Source organism: Papilio xuthus, unplaced genomic scaffold, assembly GCF_000836235.2.
Source record: "Papilio xuthus unplaced genomic scaffold, Pxut_1.1 DF826933.1, whole genome shotgun sequence".
Lineage (NCBI taxonomy): Eukaryota > Metazoa > Arthropoda > Insecta > Lepidoptera > Papilionidae > Papilio > Papilio xuthus.
In genome coordinates, this window is record NW_013531716.1 from 7576465 (window position 1) to 7582759 (window position 6295).

A 6295-nucleotide genomic window follows, 5' to 3' on the forward strand; every position below is an offset into this window, starting at 1 on the left:
AGAGCACCGGCGCCTACCTGGACATAGCGGAGCAGCTCACGGCGGGCACGGGGCTCGACGCCGCCGCTCTCGCCTTCTGGACCGGTATCTACGAGGCGGCCGGACTGTCCTGACCACGCGACCACCGACCGTTCTTATAAAACGTTATAAAACAATGATTGCCAAGCAGATTATCTAGTAGATTGTAAGAATGTTTTTCGTTCCGATATTGTGAACTTAAGAAGTGTTTAGAAGAACTCCTTCGCTTCTTCCAGTTATCAGCGACCCCCTCTTACATCTTACTAGGAACCTGCTCCGGCTTCGTACGTGTGGTGATGGATATATAACGAGACCAATTATTTTTTGAATCAAAACGGGACATTGGTATATTTAGGGTAACTAATAGTTATGTAAGGAAAAATAAAACTATTTTCAAGTCTCCGAATAAATAAATATATATATATATATATATATAGCCGAAACGTTTAGTATTTATCAGAGGAACAACTTAGCTTTAACCTGAGTATGAAACGCCTTTAGAATTGAAATTTCAACTGGGTTTGCTCAGATAGATTGAAGGGCGATGCGGTCTCGCCCCAGTCGCACTCCGGTCGCGTAACACGACTCGATTAAGTCATTTAGTAAAAAATTTTAAAAAGGACAGAGTCAGATACAAAAGGGCACCTGTGGTCCCTGACACGACACAAAAAGTGATTATTGTGAGAAAACTATAAAATATATATACATATATATGCCAGCCAGTGTTGCCTTTTAGGTAACAAACACTTCTTGAGATCTGCAATTATCTAATATTTACATTATTTTTATATAGCTTGGTTTATTGCCTATTCTAGTAAAGTCTTAAAATGAAACATTTTAACGTGGTCAGAAACATGCTGATAATTCATGTATATACAATGTTATATTCAAGTAATTTATGTCAATTATTCGTAATAATAAAGTATTGTTATTGATTTTATATAAGAGAAGAAAGACCGAGGTGATCAACGACAATATTGTAATAAGTTAAATAAACAACCTACATATATAACAGAGCAAAGAAGCCAAACTGGGACACGAAAAGCAGTCACACAGCGGCAAACATGCGCCTACGGTCACATAGCGGCAAATATGCGAGTACGGTGTATATTATTTAATAGTATAAGGAGGCCAACGAGGAAGCGGGCGCTATTACAGTTAAAACAAAGCTACAAATATGCCACTTTGAATATTTTACTATTTCATACAAGAAATCGTCACTTTTAACTAAAGGTTACTATTATTTCAAATGAATAAATTCACATTTTAGACCGTTATATGCGTATTTATTACATCACAAAGTTATATGTCCAGTAACCAGCATACGCATGACCATTTCATATATTTAGGGATTAACATTATCTATCTATAATTACTAATATTATGAAGAGGAAATATTTAATTGTTTGTTTCCATTGAATAAGCTCCGAAAATTGTGAACAGATATGAAAAATTCTATCACTGTTGGAATATGCTGCACTACCCTCAAGTGAAATAGTACGAGTATATTTATTACTAGATGTTAATTAATTCTACACAGACGAAATCGAGGGCAACTGCTTGTTACGGATAAAAACAATTAATTTGTATTGTTACGAAATTGTTATTAATTAAAACGATTAATAAAATGTCGTGTAGAGCAGGACAGTCGTATGTTTTGTAAATGCAGAGCAATAGTTTCATCTGTGCCTGCACCTTATACTGACGAAGTCGCGGGCGCGCGCACCTAGTTTCAACTAAAAATGGATTGTAGAAGACTGATGTAAGGAATGTTTTTGCACAAAAAGCACTATGCTTTCGCGCCACGCGTAGCGTAGAACCGGCGTGACACAACGCGGCGCGGGCGCAGGGGCAGGGGCGGGGGGCGCAGGGGTGTACGCCGCCCTCGCCTAGTCATCGCCCTCGCCCCACGCAACTGCTACTCCTCATATCGATTCATCCAAAATAGTGATAATACAAGAAATATTTTCGCGTAACAGTTATCAATTTCAATTTTATTTTGTAAACATGTTAAGTATGACACTTGACTTTCATATTTTGTTATAGTAAAATAAAGCTTAATTCCTAGTAATTTATTCATGTGAATTAAATTTCCTCATCCTTTTTAAATTAAATCGGGTTTAACTTCAGGTTATAAGATCAAAGGAATCACGAAGAAGACTTCATAACAATTAGGCCTTTTAGCACGCAGCGTAGCCAACGCGTACCGCGCTGTCCTAAGTCCCTACTTACATGCTTTCGCTTCTCCTCGCTTCGTACACGCACGCGTTAACATAAATCAAGTGTATATGTGTTTATATGCTTGCAGCGACCATGTTAACAAACAGGTAGTGAACGACTAGCGCCGCCTCCGAAACAAAGAAATTTCGTAGACGTACGCCTGTGAACGAACCTCTGTCATTGTTCATTGCATTCCTAAGTTGCTTAGCGACTAAAAGGGCCGCGAATTTAGTCTCTTGGCAATTAAAATCGCCGCGGATTTCAGAATGACGAAGCAAATACAAACATACCGCGTAATCGCTATGCATGTACTGATCAAATAGACGACTCGCATCGACAATTCAACGTTGTGTCGCGAGTATCATGTAGGGTGCTACATGATACTCGCGACACAAGTATGCAATATTACTTTCTAAGATTATTAGTTAAAAACTATCAAGTTCACAATTACAAGGGACGAGCGAGCCGCCCCTGCCGCTCCCCTTTCCGCCTAGCTCCGCGTGGCGCCCTCTTATTCGCATAATAAATTCTACATGAAATGCCCTACGACCGCTTCTTCATTCTCTAGTACACACGAGCCCCGGCTAGGATGGCTAACTATTGTTGTTATTTATGTGACTGGAACTTATTTGAGAATTTTCATGCACTTTGCGGGCACTTGTTCATCGGATGTTTATACTTCAGACTGACAAAGATGATAGTATGTGCAGTTTTTTATTTGCAGATTTGAAACAAAGCCAGCTTTGGATAGCGTAACCGTGGTTCTCCACAGCCGGTAACATATTGTTCTCGACGATGGAAACTAATTATGAGGTTTCGTTCGCACCAGATATTCTATACGATACAAATAGAATCAGTTGGACAAGAAAGAATTTATATAATTTAATTCTTATCTATCTGTACAAAAGATTTGTATATTTGACGGCTTTCCATTTAAATATCCTACCCTTACACGATAACGGCCACATATGTAAAGGCGGAGCATTAAATGGTTCTACCCAGCTCCGGCTTACAGTGTAGCCTAGGACTCCTTGTGCCATTACAACTCTACGGTTTCACTGAGTAAGGCTATTGTATTTATTACTTTTTAAAACGTGTCCTCTGCGAGGTGGTGACCTGATAGCTGTGCAGCAGGCGCAGCTACCACTGGCAAAACAGACTACACTATCAGTATGCATCTATCTGTTTATTATATCATTAAAACTATTACTTCTATATGTAAATATTAACTTTACCTGTAATAAACAATTTATCATTGTGTACCTATAACATTTTAATCATGATATTGAATAACATTGCAGAAAAGTGATTATAAAAGTTTTTCAACCCTGGGAATATTTCGTCAAAGCCGACACAGTAATGTCGCTTCCGAACAGAGCGAAGGTTTTCACTTCATCAGACGGCACATCTCCATCAAAGGAAAAGTGACCTTATCAAAACTTTAATCGCATTGCAGTGAACTACTTACGTAAGTTTCCAAATATCGGCCGCCGCCAGATCTTCGCTAAACAAATCCAATAAAAACTACAAATAATGCCACGGAGAAATGGAAAACAAATACAAAATTAAGAAACGCACTGACTTATACACATAAAACCAAAATTAAAAAATAATAAAACGACACAGAACAGTTCAAATTAAAAATGTAAGAGTATTGCACTGTACCGAGATCGAAGATCGCGATTGTTCACGGACTCGGTGAGCGCTCACGGGACAGCGTGCGCCGGACGCCAGGACGCCGAGCGAACCACGCGACCACGCGACGACTGAACGCCGGCGACCGGCTACTGGCGAACTGTTCGGCGGGGCGGGGGCGCCGCGTCGGGGGTGGCTCGGATCCCCAGCAACCCCAATGTGGGACAGCGGTGGCACAACAATGGCACGCGGCGTTCTGCGCTAGCGGCCATCCAACCTCAACAGAAGATTTAGATTTCTGTATAATAAGGTAAAGACCGCTGCGGCATTAACTGCTGCACGAAGAAACCTGCTCGCCCGGAGCAACCGCACGACTGAAAAGTATATTAGGTATACTGTAGTAACCACGACCTCACAGAAGACTGACTTCAAGCGAAACTATTTCGTCTGTGCATACCGCAGGCAACAATAATTCTGGTTCTATTTCCCTTCCCACCCTTTGGTAAGAAGTCAAGGACAGTAAGAGAAAGCGAATTTGGCAATACCCCGTCAGTCGTGATCGTTATTTGAGCGAAAATTATGAAATAATGATTGCATTTGATGGCGGCGGCCAATTCAAAGCACAATAATTTTTGTTTGTCTTAGAATTCTATTTTAAAATTTATTTTATTTTAAAAACATGGAATTCTTATTCATAAGTAGTCATTTGTTCATTGATTAGCGTTACATTTTCATCGCATTTCAATATTATTCGTCATCATGGATACGTTAAAAATTCGAGTAATTAAGGAATATGGGGACCGTGTTGACAGCAACGCGGCACAAGCGGCACACAACATCAACGACGTTTACGTAGTTAGCACTACAAACCAATGCACCACCTGTTATTGGTTTGCTCGCTTCCGTTCTCGAAATGTTGACCTGAAAAATGAACCTCGCGGTCGTCCGAAGACATTGGTCGACAATGACGAATTAAAGGCGATTGTGGTAGCTAATGATACACAATCTACGGCTGAATTAGCAACAGCTTTCGACTTTAGCGTCAAAACAATATTGATTCATTTGCGTCAAATTGGCAAGGAAAAAAGCTTGACAAATGGACCAGCGCGAAGTACGCGTCGAGACACACAATGATGACACACAAAAGAAGGAATTTTGAACCGCATTGTTACCTGCGAAGAAAAGTGGATTCTGTTTGATAAACGCAAGCGCTCAGCAAGTTGGTTGGATTTTGGTTCAGCGCCTAAACAATGCCCTAAACGAAAACACTGCCCTAGAAAAGTAATCCAAACGAGGTGAGCATTACTGCAGATGTGTACCGTGAAGAACTGAACACAATGATGGAAAAGCTGGCACTTTTCCAACCAGCATTAGTTCGCTCGTCTCCGCTGCTCCTGCATGAAAAGGCGCGACCTCATACTGCACAGCAGACAATCTCCAAGTTGCAAGAACTAGGGTCGGAATCTCTCCGTCATTCGCCCTACTCACCGGACCTTGCGCCTACAGACAACTACTATTGCAGATTCATTACCTAGTTGCCTAGTTTTAATCGACGGAAAGGTACGCATAGAAAGTGAATATTTCCCCTTTGGGGTCGTCCATTCATCCATCGTCACGTGATGTTATTTCAGCAGATAACAATACAACCTAAAATCACCTGTATTATTTGCGGGCAAAAAAAATATTATTCACTAGCTTTTGCCGACGAATTTGTATAAATGTAGGGATTGTGCATTTCGAACGGTGAAATCATTTTTCTAATAGGTACAACAATTTTAGAGCCTATTCAATGTAAACCATCAAATCTTTATAATATTATAATAGTACATATATTTTATTCATATTTAGAATTTACGTTGTAAGTGAGAAAATAAATATGTGTGATAGCATAAATACTTTAGCCCCCCTTCCACTCGTTATTTACTTTCGATGCGTATGCGCGAAGCGGATTTGAACCTCTTCTCTGTCAAATCCGCTTTACCATTCTTTACTTATAGTAAACTGTTGGGAAGGAAAACTAAGAGGACTAAAATTACGCCCCCACCACACTCACTCATCCGACGAAACGCGGCATAACTTCTACTTCACACAATTGTTCTGTGTGATCGTGGTATTGCATCGGTCGTTCCGGCCATTCGTGCAAGTGGTGTTGTTGCTGGCATCTACCATGCGATATTGAACAATGGCCCAGGTGGCCATAACTATCTATATATCCTTGTGGAAGTATATATGTACTTGTATATGTAATTTTGGTAACAAAGACCCATATAGAAGCAGCATGGCAAAAATGGCGAGAATTATCTGGTGTTACTTGCGACAGAAAAATGCCAGTGAAACTCAAGGGTTTGGTTTATAAGTTCATGATAAGACTAGTCCTTATGTACGGCAGTGAAACGTGGGCCGTGACACAAAAGAACGTGCA

General features: G+C 40.4%; 1 protein-coding gene across 1 annotated transcript in view; it reads right to left on the reverse strand.

The window, feature by feature from the left end:
- gogo (thrombospondin-1 like protein golden goal) overlaps positions 1-3991 on the reverse strand; it is a 60445-nt gene extending 56454 nt beyond the window's left edge. The window contains exon 1 of the mRNA XM_013317709.1: positions 3707-3991. The gene's annotated coding sequence lies outside the window, so the exon portion shown is untranslated. The remainder of the gene's footprint in view (positions 1-3706) is intronic.
- Between the last annotated feature and the right edge of the window lie 2304 nt (positions 3992-6295).